The following is an 18,773-nucleotide window of genomic DNA, read 5'->3' on the forward strand; positions in this document are numbered from 1 at the left end:
GACAGGTGGGGGAGGTATTTATTTATTTATTCATTTGTAAAAGCCAGTGCTCAAAGTGGGGTGGTAGCGCAGGGCCCAAAGGACCCCAGGAGCCCAGAGCAGCGGGAGAGGGTCCTTGCGAGCCCTGGCCAGCCTGATGGTTTCTCTGCTTTCCTCTGCAAAGCAAGGGAGCCCAGGCCTCTTCTCCCGTAAACCACAGTAGGAGTCAGGAAAGGTGGAGAACAAGCATTCAGGGTCGGGAGAGGTTTGGGGACCAAAGATGGATGTGTTATCCTCCAGTCTGGGTCAGTAGTGCCTTGTGGGGTGTCCAGGAAAACTCCTCCACCTAGAAGGGGGTCCCTGCCCCATGAAGCCCTCTCCTCAGCTTTACTTGCTCCCAGCCCCCTTAGCCTTGGGGAGAAGTGGCCCTGGGTGGGTCATTCCTCTACCCTACACACACGCTATTCCAGGGGATCAGAGGGCCCTGAGGGGGCAAGGTGCTGGTCCCTTCCCTCTGGCTTGACCCCTAAGGGCTTGGCCCCTCCCAAGGGCCTATAACTAAGTTGGATCCTGCCAGGAGGGGGTCCTGGGTTCTGTGCCCCTTGGGGAACAGGATTGGGCATGTTCAGGTGGGGTGGGGACTGCTCAGACTGCTCCACCATTTCGCCTATGTTGCTTCTGAAACACAAACTGTATAAAATTGACTGTTTTTTTGCATCTGTGTCAGTGTGGTGACTGCCTGAGGGGGAGGACTGGGCTCGGCAAGCTCTGACTTCATCGCGCACCCCCCTCCAAACACATGCACTCACACGCACTATATTTACACCTCATTTTCTTGCAGCCTGAAGCCAGAGAAATAGTCTGGGAGGTTTAACCTACATGTATGGGCCTGAATGGGAGCCCCACACCCTCTTCAGAACAGTGCATCTTAAGCCTCCCTCCCTGAGTACCCACAACAGCCTTGTCTAAAACCCTTCACTATCCCTAAATCCCAATGTGAATGTTTGCTTCCCTTTTTCTTTTCCAGCCCTTCAGGTCTCCCTGTAGGGACAAAAGCCAAATCAGCAGGGCACTTTGCCATATCCACCCAACAGCCTGTCTCTGGCCCAGTTACTGGTCACCCCATTTTTCTAGAGCTCCTCAATGGGAAGCCATACTTCAAAAAGGAGATTCTAACTCCTGTGCTGCAGTGTCCGACCTCTGCCTGCCTCCTTATCTTGTGCCCCCGACCCTTACTCCCTGCTTTGGGACTGGATGCTGGCTATCCCTGGCTTCAGGCCCCTCCCTCTGCACGGGCTCTTCCCAAGGCTGACTCCTCCAGTTGCAGGCTCTGCCTTCCCACCTCAGCAAACATGCAGTCACCCTCCTCTGACACAGCCCTCTTTTCTTTCCATCACAGTAAGCACTGCCATCCAAACTGCCTGAGTTCTGACAGGTTCTGCATTTTGCCTGCCCTGCCCACCTAATAGGTTGCACGCGTTTACAGCAGGGCCCAGGACTGTTTCTGTCTGAGTCACTGCTTTATTCTTACCCAATCCTAGCACAGTAGGTCCTCAATATAGTGTGCCAAAACATCTCCAAGAGGTGATCACCACCTTCTTTGAGGTAATCTAGGGCAAGTGAGATGTCCTAGGGTCACACAGCAAACTAGCAGTAGAACTGGGCCTGGGGCTTAAGACTCCAATTCCAGTGCTCCTCCCTGACAGTAACCAGCAGACAGTTGTGGTTTCAAAAGAGGTCTGAGTGGACCCTCCCCTGGCCAGGCCACCTCCCCACACTCTCCCTCCTGCCCCATAGTGCTGGCCTCCTGAATGGGTTCCTTGCTGCTTCTATTTCCTCTCTATCTTCCATCCTTCACCATATAGTAGTCAGGGCAGTGTTTAAAAAAAAAAAAAAATCACAACCCTCTGCCTAAAATCCATTATGGCTTCCCCTGAAATAAAAGAATAATCAAACATTTTATCATGGTCTATCCATAACACATCTCTCTGAGCAGATTACAAAAGCCATCCTGTTCTCTTGGCTAACAGCAGCCACACAGACCTAACCATTTGACAAATGGCAACCTTTGTGCAGTACCCAGACTCTGCAACTATATTGGGATGCCCTGCATGAGACTCTCCAGGATCTCGTCTCTGCCTCTTCCTCAATTTCAAATACGTTCTCTTTCCGTATCATTTATTTATTTATTGGGTTTCAGGGATTGAACCCAGGGGTGCCTTAGCACTGAGCCACATCCCTGGCCCTATTTTGTATTTTATTTAGAGATAGGGTCTCACTGAGTTGCTTAGCGCCTTCCTTTTGCTGAGGCTGGCTTTGAACTCATCATAATCCTCCTGCCTCAGCCTCCTGAGCTGCTGGGACTAAAGGCGTGCACTGGCTGCCAGAGCACTCTTCTTTTCAAGATGATTCTTCATCATCAGGTCTCAGCTTAACATTACCTCTTCAGAGAGGTTTCCCTGATTTGATCTGACATCATTCTCTGTCCCCATTATTCATGATCTTGTGTACCCTACTTTTTTCTTTATAGTACTTTCTTTCAATTTGTAATTATACCACATCTTTTGTTATCTGTTTTTTGCCTGGTGAGACAGGACCCCCAGGTTTGTTTAAAGTCCCAGGGCCTAACCCAGAGCTTGTCTACATAAAGCAGGTGCTCAGTAAACGCTACTGAATGAGTGAATGCCTTGAGGCCAACCCTGTTCAGGTGTAACCACCATCTCTCCACCTCAGCCCTGCAAGGGGGTGGCCCCCTGTGCTCCATCTGTAGCTGGCATCTGTGGGTCCCTCCTGTGAAATCCCTCTGGGGCAGGGTGGTGGCTCCAGACAGGCATCTGCACCTGTCTGCCCTATGCTCCCTTGTCCTGAGAAGACAAGACATTTGGTGAAGAAAATGGAGCTTCCCCAAGCTCCATGTTTGCACAGCTGCTCTGCAGTGAGGACAAACACCAGCTCTGGGCTCAGGTCAGGGGAGGGGCCCCACACCTTTGTTCCCAGGGCCCTGGCTGCCAGGAGACCAGCTGCCTGGCACAGCCTTGCACCTTACTTGGAGTGGGGGCTCAGGGGCCTCCCTGGCTTCCTTCTTCCCAGGCAATTGCTAGCCTGTCACCCATAGCCTGTCCCCACCCCTGCTGTGCAGCTGGCCTGGGGAGGGATGTCGGGATCCCTGACCCAGGCTGATGGGGGTTCCTGGCTGCCCATGCACACCTAGGGGAGGGGGAAGTGGTCTAGGGTGGAGCCAGATCCCACCTCTCTGTGGAGGGCATGACGGCACCCGCACAGCAGCCTCCTGCCGTGTAGGTGGATGACAGGGAGTGACTAATGTGCGAGCTGTGATGCTAAAAATTAACCCAGGGATGGTGTTTGGTGGAGGGGTGGGGGTGGAGAGGAAAGGAGCAGGGACTCATAATATTGTGTGGCCGGTATTCCCCCTGCCCTGTCTCCCTCTCTCCCCTCCCACCAGCCTTCTGCTCCCCTCAAGGCCTCAGAGGATTCTGGGGGACCCCTTCCCCCGTCCCAGACAGGGTCCCCAAAAAATTCCAGGAGAGAAAAGTGGACTCCACTCCAGGTCTGGTGTGGGGTGAGGACATGGCCCTGTAGATGGGGCTCTGGTCTGAGGTCCCTGCAGAGCCCTGCATCTGCCCCATCTCTCCAGCAGAGTGGCTTTGTGCCCCTGATTCCCTGGTCCTCTCCCCTCAGCTTGGGCCAAGGGCAGTGGGGAAGCAGATCAGCCAGGGCATAGAGACAAAGGCAGCTTCCCAACAGCAGGCTGGGTCCCCAGGCTGTGGGGACGGCAGCTGCAGAGAGAAGGGATCGGGGGCTGACTCCATGTACCCCTCACTTCACAGTATATCTGACAGCTGTATATCACTGGCCCCATTTTACAGATGAAGAAACAGAATGAGAGAGGTTAAGGTAACAGGTACCTGGCAGAGCCAGGATCCTCTCATGTCTGCTTCAACAGCCCGGAATGGAAAGAAGGAAGGCTTCCTGAAGGAAGGGGCATGAGGACAGGGTCACAGAGATGGCGAGGAAGGAGCTGACCCTGTGAGGTAGGACTTGTAGAAGAGAAGTGGGGGTGTAGGAGGTATGTGAAAGATTGCAAAAGGGGAGAAGATCGGGTCTAGAAGGATCAAGTTTCCAGGAATGAAAACATTTCCATCAGAGTGAGGGGAGAGGGAAGGCTCTTAGGACTTAGTTCTGAGGGATCATAAATGACTTTGGCTTCAAAAAGCACACTGTAGGCACATGTCAAAAAACATTTAGAAGTGACCACATGAATACAGGTATTTTCCCCTGGAGATCCAACTAGAGAACCTGAACTGGATGGCAGCAGGAGGAGAAGAGGGCTGATAGTAGAAGGTACTTTCTGCTCACCAGTCAGCTGCTCGGGAAGCTGGGGACGTGAGGGAGGCTGTGGGATTCCCCAAGGTCAGGAGAGACGTCAAGCTGTCTGCTCAGGAGGCTGCCTGGTCCCGCATTGATGGGTTGATAAAATGACCTTAAGGAGAGAGTGATGGGCTCAGGGAAATGAGAGAGAGGGCCATGGGGCTGTGGAGAGGGCAGAGAGACCAAGGAGGGCTCCTCAACAGAGTATAATACCAGAAGAGAGGATATACTCAATAGTAGAGCAGGGGGTGCTGACCCCTGGTGGTGACCTCAGAACGCTGCACCTCTCTGAGCCCTGACCACACAGGATGGAGAGGGGACAGAAGCAGACAGGCTTGAGCTCCAACATCCTCTCTCCCTCCTTAGAGCCGTCCCTTCAGCCCTTCCTCAGCCCTGTTGCATATTTTTACAGAACTGAGCCTTGTCTGACACTCCCCCCACCTTCCCTCAGATCTGGTCCCACTGCCTCTCCTCACCTCCCACTGCGGGTTCCCAAGTGGGGAAACCCTGCCCCCTTCACCTCTTGACATGTGCTGGCATGAGGGCCTGGCACCAAGTAGGCATTCAAACAGCTTTGACTAAAGGCAGGAATGTCTGAGTGAATGAATGAACAATATGTACAAAATATGGAACTTAAGTGATTTCAACCAACATATTTCTCTGGGTAGAATACTGCATGGTCTGAAAGCTTGTGGGCTGGTGTGGGGAGGAGGATGAAGCACACTTGCTAAACTACCAGACACTGGAATTTTTGCTGTAAGGAGACTTAAACCTCAGTGAATATTCCCTTCCTGGGCTTTGGCCTTTCAGGAGAGAACATGCAAATTTATACAAAAGCAAAAATTATGCAAATGATACCCCTGGGTCTCTTTCCCCACTGCTCCCCAGCACAGTCACGTAGGGCTCCCTCATCGCTGGTCTGGTCAGCAGCTTCCCAGAGTGACAGCCCCTTCTCAGGTCACAGCACACCTAACTCTCCAAATTTTGCTCTTGATTGAAAGACTTGGTCAATCCTACTTTCTAGCCAGGTGCAATGGCACATGCCTGTGATCCCAGCTACCAGGGAGGCTGGGGTGTAGCTCAGTGGTAGACTGTAACACAACCGAAAAGACTCCAAAGCCAGGTGCTCCTCTATAATCCAGCTACTCAGAAGGCTGGGGCAGGAGGATCCTGCCCAAGAGCTTGGGACCCTAGTTTCCATCCTCAGCACTGCAAAAAGAAGAAAGAAGAAAAAAGAGAGAACACAACTACCCTGGATGCTTCAGAGAAGACCCCTCCCAGAAAAAACTTGTGACTCCAAATACTGACAGAACTCGGCCACCCTGAGGTTGGGTCTTCCCAGGGTGTACGGGACTTGAAGACAGGCTGGAATCATTCTCTGTTCCCTAATGTCAGCTTTGTATGGGTAATGGCTTAGACTGGGAGCTTTGGGAGGGTGGGGACACATCTGTGACAGGGGATCTGCGGGCTGCTGGGTGCAGTGAGTGCTCAGAGGTGGGGCAAGGGGAGATGAGGTGCTAAAGCACACAGCTGGCCATGGCTGTCCCTTCAGGATTTAGGTCTAGACCAACATGGTGGTGCTTGGGGTTGGAGTCCAGGAGCGGTTTGGGAGGCTAAAGGGCTGGATTCAGGTACCACTCCAGTGGAGTTGGCTGGACACTTCCCTCCCCACCATCTCCTACCCTCTTCTACTTCTAGGTTCAAAGGCTGGGGGCTGAACTGCAGAGACCGCGCCCCCAGAAGCTGGATGGGGGTGGACGTGGGGACTCTGAGTTGTGTTTTTCTGGAAGCTGGGAGGGAAGCAGGTGGCAGCGCCTGAGTGAGTAACCGCCTCCCCGGAGTAACAAATCTCTCAGCCTCAGGAAGTCCCACAGACACGGTGCACCCCCTCCCCTCGCCCACGCTGGGACCTTCTCGTGCACGCCCACCAGCTCCTCTCGCACCTCCAGCTCACGCCCCGCACCCCCGCGCGCGCCGGGTCCCATCGCTGGAGCCAGTGCGGTCCCCGCGGCAACCTCACCAGAGGCTCCTCCCATGGTCCCTGTCCCAGCCCACCTGCTGCCCCGCTAACACCTCTCCCCGCAAGCCCCAGTCCCCCGGCTCTGCTCCTGGCTTCCAGGGTTCACCTCTCGCTCCAGGGCCCTGGCCTGCGGGGGGCGTGGCTCGGGCCGGCTCGCCGAGCGGTGGGGCGCCGTCGCCCTCTATTGGCAGCCTTGGGCACTGCCTCCCCGGTCTCCCCGCCCTTGGATGGCTGCGTAGTCCCAGCCCTTCCTTGACCTCTCGGCCTTGCTGCTGCAAGGCTGCAAGGACTGAATGTGTAGATGTAGGTTCTTGTCCCAGTTAGGTCACAGGCTCCCCGCGGGAGAGTCACGGCCTCTCTGGGACTCAGCTTTCTTCTCTGTGAAATGGTATCATGAAGACTAAATGCAAAACAAAGAAGATAAAACTTTATATATCAAAAGGTAGCATCTAAATATGAAACTACTTGTTATAAATGTTAAGAATGGGGCTGGGGTTGTGGCTCAGTGGTAGAACGCTTGCCTAGCACCTGTGAGGCCCTGGGTTCGATCCTCAGCACCACATAAATAAATAAAATAAAGGTATTGTGCTCAGCTACAACTAAAAAATAAATACTAAAAAATAAAAATAAAAAAAATAAATGTTAAGAATGTTCTTCCCTACCTTCTCCGGGTGGAGCGATAAGCTTTTTCTCTGCCCCTGGACCACAGTGGGAGGACAGGCATAGTTCACCCCAGGAGGTCATCACATGATGTATAGCCTTGATCTGTTTTCTATGCATATAAATATTCATGTTTGAATACAATGATGACCATTTGTATTAAATGCTGTTTTGCAGCCTGCCTTTCTTTCTCCTAGTGCATAACTTGAGGTTAAAAGCCCTGATTCTAGAGTCAGGCACTCTGGAATTCAAGTGCTTGCACTGTGAATTTATATTTCCATCTTTGAGCAAATGCATAATCTCTGCCTGTCTCAGCCACAGTTTTCTCATCTGCACCATGGTGGCCATGCCAGGAATACCCACTTCACAGGAGCCCTGCATATGTCAGCACAGTGCATGCCTGCTGATGTCACTGTTCCCAGCAGGACTATTCTTCAGCCACCGGACCCTTGGAGTCTGCATGGTGTTCTTCCTCACGTGTCATAATAGAAAGCAGCTGCTTCTTTAACCTGCCTCCCTTTCCAGCATTGCTCTTCTTCTTTTTGGTTCTTTTTAGATACGCACGATAGTAGAGTGTATTTTGACATATTACACATACATGGAGTATAGCTTTCGATTTTTGTGGCTGTACATGATGTGGATTTACACTGGTCGTGTATTCATATATGAACATAGGGAAGTTATGTCCGAGTCATTCGACTGTCTTTCCTATTCCCATTTCCCCTCCCTTCCCTTCATTCCCCTTTGTCTACTCCATTGAACGAACTTCTATTCCCCCACCCCTTATTGTGTGTTAGCACCCGCATATCAGAGAGAACCTTCAGCCATTGGTTTTTGGGAATTGGCTTATTTCACTTAGCATGATAGTCTCTTGTTCCATCCATTTATCAGCAAATGCCATAATTTCATTCTTCTTTATGACTGAGTAATATTCCACTGTGTATATGTACATTTCTTTATCAATTCATTTGTTGAAGGGCACCCAGCACTGCTCTTGACCGCTCGGGCCTCATTATGTTTCCGTATGTTCAACATTTCCCACCTTAGCCCCTTCCAACTCTTCCTGTGTCTCCAAGGCCTTTGCACAGATAGAGGGCTCTTTCCCTCACTTTACCCAGGCCTTGCTATATTGCTGCCTCCTTAGAAGTCTTCTCTGATAAATTGCAGTCTCTAGCCTCAGGCAGTCTCTAGCCACTCAACTTGCTCTATTTTTCTTGGTAGCATTTCTCATTATGTGACATTCTGTTATATATGTTTTTATCTGTATTCTTCTCCTAGAATGTATCTGCATGAAAGACTGGGACCTTTTTGAGATTTTTGATTGACCTCTGTGGTTCCTGCACATAGAAGGCCCTGGGTAGAGTTTTCTGTGAATAATAGATTCACTTTTCTCCCTTGTAAGAGCCAGCAGTGCCACTTATGTCCAGTAGAGGGAACCACCACACAGCACTTGGAGGCTGCTGGGGCTGGTATTAAGATGTGAGATATTTATAAAGTCCACAGGCTTCTCTCCTCCCACTCTGTGGGTGCTCCCAGGGCTGCAACCGGAAACAGAGGCCCCCCCCCCCCCTCGTGCTAATCTTCCCTGGCAGCCTGGAGCTGGCATGCCTTGGCCACATCGTCTGGTGTGCTTTGGTGCCCGAGATCAGAATATCCTGCTCAGTGGCTTTGGACACACCCCTTAGCAGCTGATGCTTCTAGACAGATCACACCCTGTCCTTGGCTCTGCAAAATGAGGGCAATGACAGGAGTGTGCTTCTTGCTCACGGGTTTCTGGCTGTGAGGTCCAGACAGAAGTGCATGTGAAATGTTTCATGAATGCAAATATCAGACAAATAGCATTTATACACATCTTTACTGGACTGACAAAAAAAGAGAAGAGATTAGGATACTTTGCAAGACTAAATGAAAGCTGGTTTATGGGGGAGATTTAAGGTAGAGAAGGAAGTTAAAAATAACAAGTATCTTTCACCAAACACTTATTTTGAGCCAAGGCTGAGGAAAGTGATCTGCAAACATTGTCTAATTATAACCAACACTTACAGGGTGCTGACCTTGGGCCAGGAATTCTTTAAGTGCTTTATGCATACAAACACACACCATCCCAACAACAACTTGGGAAGACAAGCAGTGTCTCTGTCCCATTTCTACACCTGAGGAAACTGAGACACCCCGTGGTGACTCTCTAACTAGTCCAAGGCCACATACACATGGCTGGGACTTAAACTGGAATGACCCACCCCTGGAATGTGCTTTTAGGTCTTGACGGGCACAACTACATCACAACGGAGATATTATGCATTTCCCAGACAAAAAACTGAGGCGCATTAAAATTTGAAAGCTCCTTTGGAACCATGTGGTAAAGAAGTGTATCTAAGCCCAGCTTCATCCCCCACCGAGCTATACCTCCCATGAGGAAGTTAAGGAGGGGCTGTTTGGTGGCCAGGAAGTGGAAAGTGTGCTGACAGGCTGCTCGACTGCTCACAGTGATTCTGTCCAGGGCTGTAGGCTCCCCCAGCACCTTGGAGGGTCTGGCTTAGTAGTAGGGGGTGGGAGTAGCCACAAGTGCCCCTCATCCCAGCCCCTGGCTTCCAGCCTGTTACATAATCTTCTCCCTCCCCAAGACTGGAAATAGCCATGGCTGAACCGGGCTGTGCTAGGGGGCATGATGAATGGTCCCCAGGAGCATCAGCTGACCGCCAGTGCTCCTGAAGTGACCTGAAGGCCCTCAGTAGCTCAGGTTACCCAGCCCTCCCTGGGAGGTGGCCCTGCCTGACTTGCAGGAGATAGTTCCAAAGTGGCTCTGTGTCTGGACATTTATGGTGTGAGCGCCGGAGGGATCATCCTGCTCACAAGGCATAACAGCAAAGGCAGATCCAGCCGCGCTACATCCACCAGGCATCTCCCTGGCTGGCAGCCAGGTCCTGGCCCAGAGCAAGTGCTGTGAGATCTCTGCACCCAGCACCAAGAGAACTAGGAGTTCTGCTCCTCCAGGTGTTCTGCTAAGGGGTTCCAAGGGAAGAGGAAGAGGAGTTCAAGAAGTCAGGTACTGTGACACACTTGTAATCCCAATCTCTTGGGAGGCCGAGGCAGGAGAATTGCAAATTCAAGACTGGTCTGCACACCTGAGTGAGACTCTGTCCCAAAAAAACAAAGAGACTGAGAAACTAGGGGTGGGGTGGGGCGAGGCATGTGCAGAAGTAACTAGGGCTGCAGGCACCATTATTCTAGAACTGCATTCTAGCCCCTCCCCTACCTCACAGACACAGCCCAACCGACCACTGCACTATGGCCCCTGCACCAGAAGGAGGCACCCACATACTCTAATGCTCACCAGAGAGGACTCTTCTTCAGGAACCAGGCACAAGACCCCCGCCCATCAACTTCTGAGAGCCCCCTGGCCAATCTTTCACAGACTACCTAAGACACTGGAGGGTTTGGGAGAGTATGTAGAGCATGTGTTACGGATGATGTTTATTCCAGATCTGTAATCCCAGTTGCTCCGGAGGCTGAGGAGGATGGCAAGTTCAAGACCAGCCTCAACAACTTAGTGAGGCCCTAAACAACTTAGCGAGACTCTGTCTCAAAATTAAAAAAATAAAAAAGGGCTGGGGATGTGGATCAGTGGTTAAGTACCTCTGGGTTCAATCCCTGGTACAAAACAAAGAAAGAAAGAAAGAATGATGATTATAAGTCAGTTGTACACTTTCAGAGGCTGAACAGGAGGATCACAAGTTTGAGTAATTAAAACAAAGGTTGGGATGTAGTTCAGTGGCAGAATGTTTGCCTAGCATGAATGTTCAAACCATTTCATGAGTTTAACTAACTATTCCTCAAGACATGAACAAAAGACAATCTCTCCTTAAGAATATTAATGCTTTAGAGGGCTGGGGTTGTAGCTCAGTGGTAGAGCGCTTGACTAGCACATGTGAGGCTCTGGGCTCGATTCTCAGCAGCATATAAAAATACATCTTAAAAAAGGTATTATGTCCATCTATAAATAAAAATATTTTTTATTTTTTTAAAATTCATTTAATTTTTTTTTCTTAGTTGTAGTTGGACACAATACCTTTTTTTAAAAAATATCTTTTTATTTTATTTTATGTGGTGCTGAGGATTGAACCCAGAGCCTCGCATGTGCTAGGCGAGTGCTCTACTGTTGAGCCACAACCCCAGCCCCTAAAAATGTTTTTTAAAAGAATAGTAATGCTTTAAATAATCTAAGAGTTAACTTGCCTAATTATTCTCTAGAAATCCCTTCTGTGGAGTGACACTGACAGGGAACTGGGATCTGTTAGGCCATGACCTTGGGAACCCTATGACAAGCAGGAAGGTCACAGTTGGAGAAGTGTGGGACATTTTCAAAAAGAACAATGGAAAGCCAGGTGTGGTGGTACACACCTGTAATCCCTGTGATTCAGGAGCCTGAGGCAGGAGGATTGCAAGTTCGAGGCTAGCCTGGGCAACTTAGCAAGACCCTGTCTCAAAATAAAAAATAAAAAGAGCTGGGGATGTAGCCATGTTGAAAAAGCACCTGGGTTCAATCCCCAGTACAAAAAAAAAAAAAAGAACAAAATGAAAGGTGAACGGGTTGCCCCATCTTTCTGGCTACAGCTCCCCTGCCCACTGATGAGATGGACACACACACAGTGATGCATGCCCACCACTGCTTGGCTTGATGCTCAGCTGTTGGAGAAGGATTCCTCTCCAAATTCCTGCAGTCCTCCCTGTGCCCAGCTACTGCCTAGGCCTCCACCCCTCCATGTGGGCCTTGCCTTGGGCTCCTGGAGTTCTGAGCACAGGGCCAAGGCATGGGGGACACAGGTCACAGTCTTTTTTTTTTTTTTTTTTAATTTTTTAATATTTATTTATTTTGGCGGACACAACATCTTTGTTTGTATGTGGTGCTGAGGATCGAACCTGGGCTGCACGCATGCCAGGCGGGCGCGCTACCGCTTGAGCCACACCCCAGCCCCCAGATCACAGTCTTAACCCAGAGGGTTAAGGGGTACCAGCCCTCTGCTATTGACCTGGATGGGGAAGGAGTTGTCCTCCTCTGGCACCCTTGTGGCTGCCTGCATGTCTCTCCAGCACTCTCCTCCAGGGCTTGTCACTGGTAACCAGAGCTGGCTCTGCAAGTGAGAATAGGAGGAACAGAATCTCTTGGCAACCGGGACAGCAGAAAGATCCAGCTAATCTGGGTGCCCAGGCAAGCCAGGGCCCCCACAGCCTCCAGGGCGGCCCCTGCTGGCCAGTATCACACCCTCAGCCAGGATGTTTAAAAACTACCTCCTTCTATCAGGGAACTCTAAGTTCTAGCCTGAGCAAGGAAGATCCTTTCTTCCCTCCCCTTCCTTGCTCTTCTCGCCCCTGCTTTCTGAGTGCTGGGGATTGAACCCAGGGCCTCACACATGCTAGGCACAAGCTCTACATTGAGCCCTATTCTTCATCTCACTTCCCTTTTTTTTAATCCTCTCTTTACAGCACAGAGAGACAAGCACAAGGCAAAAATTCATAGACCTCTCTGGGGGTCCCAGTTTTGTGGTAAACCATGAAAGGCAGGAAAAATCATTTTACCTCCCTGAACCTCAGTTTCCTCTCTGGGAGGCAATGGCACAGCAGTTCAATGGATAGTTTTCAAAGCTACACTGGCCTGCTACTTTTTGCATATGACAACCTCTTGGAGCCTCAGTTTCTTCAAACTAAAATAGCACTCACCTTACAGGGCTATTTAAAGAAGAAAGAAGAGACAAGGAAAGTTGTTAACATTTGCATGGCACAGGGCCCTTAACTGCTCTGCCAAGCATTCCTCTCTGGTGGCATCTCCCAACACTCTCTCCCTCAGTCACGGGCTCCACTCAGTCACCTTATTCTGCTGCTCCAAGGAAGCAGGCTCTGTCCTACCTTTGGGCTTTCCCACATACTGTTCTTCCTGGAACTCCCCCTCTGCCCTCTGACTGACAAATCTCCCTCTGTTTATAAAAGACTTCTTTGGAGAACAGAGTCATTCTCTAATATCCCACCTTCAAAATTACATTATTTACTGGTTAAATAGCTCATTGACATCCTGTATTTCATTCTCTTTCACTATGGTTTGTGATGCTTAATTATCTGTCAGCTTGACCAGGCTAAAGGATACTCAGTTAGCTGGTGAAATATTTTGTTGGGGGGGGGGGTGTATGAGAGGGTTTTGCTGGAAAAGATTAGCATGGAATGATAGACTGAGTAAAGTAGATGGCCTTATGGATATGACCCATTCAATCCATTAACGGCCTGCAGAGAACAAAAACCCTCAGGAAAGGTGAATTCATTCTCTTCTGGAGCTGGGACATTCATCTTCAACATTAGAGCTCCTGATTCTCAGGCCTTCAGACTCAGATGGCATTTACTGGATTAACTGGGGTTCCAGCCCACAGATAACAGATTGTGGGCCATCTTGGCATTATCTCCTGAGCCCATCCCTCATAGTTAATGTCTTTCTCTATATCTATATATACACAGCAGTTCCTTGATATATACTGATGATATACGTATCTTCCCCCAGGATATCAAAATCCTAGGATATTCACATCCCTTATATAAAATGGTGTCATATTTGTGTGTGACCTATTTACCACCCCTTCCCTATACTTTAAATCATCTCTAGATTACTTATAATACCTAATATAATTATGCAATTAGTTGCTACCTTGTATTGTTTAGGAGGAAATAATGGTGGGGAAAGGTCTGTATGTGTTCAGTACAGACGCTTTTTTTTTTTTCAAATATTTTCAGCCCACGATTGGTTGAATTCATGGGTGGTTGGATTTACAGACTCAGAACTGAGGATCTGGAGAGCTGACTGCATATGCTTTTGGTTCTGTTTCTCTGGAGAACTCTGACCCATATAACAACAGGTATTACTGATACCAAGATTGTTCAACTTTTGAGCCACCATACCGGACTGGAACTACCTATCAGACAAGGACTGTGTCTGTTTTTTTCTCTGCTGTGTCCCTTTGGAGAAAGTTTTCCGAGGTGCTTTCCGAGGCACGGTCCAGCTTTCTGTATTGCTTTCTTACTTATTCAAATTGACTCTCTCCAAATTGACAATAATTTTTGCATCATTGCTCATGTTCACTGAATTCCCAAGCAGCGGGGTCTAACTGGACAGACAACCCCATAATTCACCGTCAATCAAACTCCAGTCCTCTTGGGATTGGATGTAAGAGCTTTGGGATAGCAAGTCCCCACAACAGCTCCCTACAAACTTCATTCGGGACGCCTCTCATCCCTCCTCTGGGAACTTCCATCCGGGCGATGACGTCTATTTGCATACAGCAGACCCAAGGATGCGTTGGCTCAACAAGTGATTTGCATACTCTGGTGCTATTGGTTGGTTGGGCGGCACTGTAGCCAATGGTTTGCCACGGCGTTTACAGAACGCCGGCTCCTCGCCCCGGGTGATGTAATGGAATCCTGGCTGGCCCAGCGGGCTCCCTCCACACCGCCTTGTGACGTAGTGGCTTCCCCGGCCGCACCCGGCCCTGCAGGGACTGGCGCGGGGCAGCACTGGCTCAGGGCAGCACTGCGGCCCCCGGAACGCAGCGTGGGGCTTGGCCAGCCGGGGCCGCCCGCATTGGAGTGGCCCGGCCCTGTTCCTTCCGGCCCGGCGTTCCGGTCGCTGGGGAGCGTCCCCAGGCCAGATCCCATGCTCATAGACGTTCAGAAAAATCTGGAAGCAGACACCAGAGAATGACCCAATTCCTACTCCTCTGGGAATGGGATTACGGACTTCGCACTTAATCAGTCATGCAGTTTTGTAATATTTGCATTTGTTTACAATGAGCATGTTTGATTTTGTAATTAAGTTACACAGGATTTTTATTTATTTTTAATAAAGAATCCTGGCTTGGATTTAAGAGAAATGTCATATTAATTCCAGCAGTTATGCCGTTTCCGGCCTGGTGACCTCGATCACTTTCTCATGCTGGCCCAGATGGCCGGCCATGACAATCAGGGACAGCAAATGTGGAGGCACTAAGAAAAGCACCGAGCGGGGCCACCTCTTCCTTATGCAGATCTGAGCATGTGACCCCAATTGGGTGGTGCCCTTGAACGCCCCCATCGCTGGGACAGCCCCAGGAAAGCCCTGTCTCTGTGCCCCACCTTTTTTTTCTGCCCTTGAATTACTCTTAAACCTGAGAGATGGGGGGACCCCAGTCAGGTAGTTCTTGATCCTCAAGATGAGGAAGGAACCTATGAAGGGAATCCCCTCCACAGCCCCTCTGCTTATTCTGGGTTGGCCCTGAGCAGGGGAGCATCTTCAGGCCCAAACAGGCTAGGGAACCCCCTTGACATCCGCCCTGCCCCACCCTTTCGTGGGCTGGGTTTGAGGTGGAGTGGAATGGTGTCTCCCTGGCTGGGTGGAGCTGAATGGAAGCCTTCTAAGACTAGGACCTGGAGGGGTATATGTGGAAGGCCACAAAGAGTCCTGGGTCCTGTGGCTCATCTTGGCTTACTACTTTCCCACCATTAGGACCTCAACTCTGCCCCACCCCATAGCTATGTGCTTTACAGGCAGACTCTCCTCTGTGGGATGCTTTCCTCTACCCACACTAGTCTTGTGTCTCCTTTCATACTGTATCTCACATTCTCTTCCTACAGGGTGGCCTCTGAGATGAACTCTTTATAAAGAGTCCACCAGGGTGCCAGCTTGAGACCTCTTGGAGTCTGCTTCTTAAATGTTTATATTATCATTATTTTAATAATTATTATTATACTGGTGATTACAGGGGCACTTTACCACTTATCTACAACCCCAACCTTTTTTTTTTTTTTTTTTTTAATTACTTGCAATCTTCCTGCCTCAGCCACAAGAGAGGGAGGGATTATGGTGTACACCACCTCACTGGGCTCATATCTATTCTTGTGTCTTGCTTCCCCATAACACTAGGGAAAACTTTCTGCTGCAGGACTTGTTCTCTTCTCAGGAATTTCCCAGAATGGGACAGCATTGGCCGGGGTGCTTGTGTCCCTGCCCCTGCACACCCCCCATCAGCCATGTGAGTAGTTCATCTTCTCTCACCTCAGCTTTCCTATCTGCAACAGAAGCTGTGAAGTGGTTCCTGGAATTTGTGTTGAAAGAGGATGCTTGGTATGGAGGAGCACAATGGTAGGTAGAAATAGCACTGGTCTGGGAGTCAAAAGAAGGGCTGTGGGGGCTGGGGATGTGGCTCAAGCGGTAGTGCGCTCGCCTGGCATGCGTGCGGCCCAGGTTCGATCCTCAGCACCACATACAAAGATGTTGTGTCTGCCAAAAACTAAAAAATAAATATTAAAAAAAAAAAAGAAGGGCTGTGGTTCTGGCTTGGCTGCTGACTAGCTAAGGGACCTGAGTGAAGGCAACAACACTGGGGCTGAGATTTACTGGACATTTGTAATGACACTTAGAAGTGATATTGTTCCCATCTGTACAGCCCCCCAAACTGTTAAACAATCAACCAAGCAAAGCTAGGGTAAACATTTTACATATCCAGCTTCAAGACAAGGTCCTCAGCCCTGGTTCTCCCCTAAATCCTTCTGTATGGAAATGATCTGCCACTATGTTGGAGACTTTTTACTGCATGCTTTATGTCTGTTATCAAAGATGTACTTTTCATTTATGATGACAGTGTTGTGAGATAGATATGTCATTCTGGTGTTTCAGATGAGGAAACTGAAGCCCAGAGAGGGCAAGTAACTTCTCTGGCGTCTGACAGCTGGAAAGATTTGGAACCCCGTGGACTGAGGAAGTTAGTCTCCTAGGCAGGAGCAAAGAGAAATAAGTCTGAGTGCTACAGCTGTTGTGTCCTCCTGATAATATCAACCCAGGGTCTCTGGGGCTTATCTCCTTCTACCCTCTTACCCTGTCTCCATGAGCCACACGAGTGTGTGTGTTTTAGCATTACACATTTTAATAATATATGTTCTATTTCATTATATGTAGGCGAGTATATAATCAAAGCAAGTTGGATTGAGTATTTATGGAAAGGAGAGACCTCTGTGGGCTGGAAGCCTTCATGGAAAAACTGGTAACTGAACCCTCCCCGCCCCCCTTCCTGTCTAAATAAATCTATTTCTCCTACACAGGCAAATATTTTAAAATGTATTTTCAAAACTTAGACTTCTGGAAAAAGAAAGAAAAAGAGGGGGTGGGGCAGCTGCTTCTTTATGAAATCCATTTGGAAGGAGCTGCTGGGGAAGGAGGGGGGTGAGGGGTGAGTGAGGAGAAGCCTGTCCTCATTCCTCTGACATCTTGCCATTTTAAAAGCCTCACTTCCTTTATCTGCAAATCCCTAATACTTGGATCTGGGATAGAAACATACAGAGTCAAGTGATTTTGAGACAAAACCACTTGGGATCATTATGAAGGCTGAGTGAGGGAAAGGGGCCTCTGTATTGCACTGGGAGATTAGGATAGGTCCAGAAATCCCTGGGGGTGGACAGGGGGGTGGGGAGAGGAATGTGGCCCCTGGAATGAGGGCTTGAGTGGGGGTGTGGGGCCACTTTTGGGTAGTTTTGAATTCAGAAGGGATTCTTGGCTGCGTGGGGCCTGGCCTGGCACTGGTGATTGAATAGCTTGCTCATAATTTAAGGTGGTTTCAAAAAACAAGTAGGGGCTGGTGGGCTGGTGCAGCAGGGCACAGTACAGAATCTTCCCTAATGGGTGCTCCCCAGTAGCCTTGCTTTCTGGGAAGATGGGTGCAGAGTGGCAGTTTCTAACCCGTCCCCACACCTACACCCATGGCTCCGACCTTGGCCAGGCCTTCCTGACCAGGGGCTTTTTGTGCGCCTGAGTGGGCAACTGCTGGGGGATAAAGATTTGCTTAGAACAGGATGGTCCTCTCATTTCCAAGAGGACTCCAGTAAGTTGGGTGAGAGACCTTTCAAGCAAGCACTCCCCACCCCCCAGGAAGCTTCCCACTGGGATGCTTGTGCATAGAGACTGTGGTCAGAGGCAGGTGGACTTTTCCAGGTCATGTGGTGGGCCTGAGTTCTTCCAACATAAAGCACTCTGTGGGTTGGGGAAGCCAGGCTTCTAGGGGAGAGGAAGAAAAACTCCTTTGGAGTGCCTACTGTGTACAAACCACCTCCAAGCTGTTCAGTCCTCCCCATGACCACAAAAGGTGTATAATATTTTTATCCTTTTTGCAGATGAAGAGGCTGAGGCTCAGAGAGGTTAGATGACTTGCCCTGTGTCACACAAGAGTATGGACGCATACCCAGATCAGTGAATTCATCATCTGGGCATTGCTCCTACCAGCAACCCCTGTTTCTGGAAGGAGATATTCTCGTGAAAAAGAAATCTTATCCTCCCAGGAAGTCCTCTTTCTCTGTAAGCTGTCCATAGTGTGGAAGCCTGGTGCCCAGTTACCTGAGTTTCTTGCCCCTTTGGAGCGGCACGCAGAACCACAGGATCCTGCCACCGTGGGGCATCCACAGGCTCAGAGCCTGGGCCCAGTCCTCTCAAGCAGCTTAACTGCTGTGTGACATTGGGTCGCCGCCGCGCCTCTCTGGGCATTAATTACTTTTTTCCACCTCTCGCTTAGGGGAAGCCCCGAGTGAAGTTTATTTGTAAGTCTGCTGCCTCGGGCTCCGTTAGCAAGGCCTCAGAACCCTCACCTGGAAACAGCTCCCCCAGCCCGGCCTCGGCGAGGCAGGTTATGTAACAGGGTGTGCGGCGGGTGTGTGTTGGGGGGGGGGC

The 18,773-nt window shown here is 49.9% G+C and overlaps 1 protein-coding gene across 1 annotated transcript in view; it reads left to right on the forward strand.

Annotated features, from left to right (window-relative positions):
* Tamalin (trafficking regulator and scaffold protein tamalin) overlaps positions 1-18,773 on the forward strand; it is a 39,118-nt gene that overhangs the window by 9,617 nt on the left and 10,728 nt on the right. The window lies entirely within an intron of this gene.

This window comes from Marmota marmota, unplaced genomic scaffold (genome assembly GCF_001458135.2).
Source record: "Marmota marmota marmota unplaced genomic scaffold, marMar, whole genome shotgun sequence".
In the NCBI taxonomy this organism is placed as follows: Eukaryota; Metazoa; Chordata; class Mammalia; order Rodentia; family Sciuridae; genus Marmota; species Marmota marmota.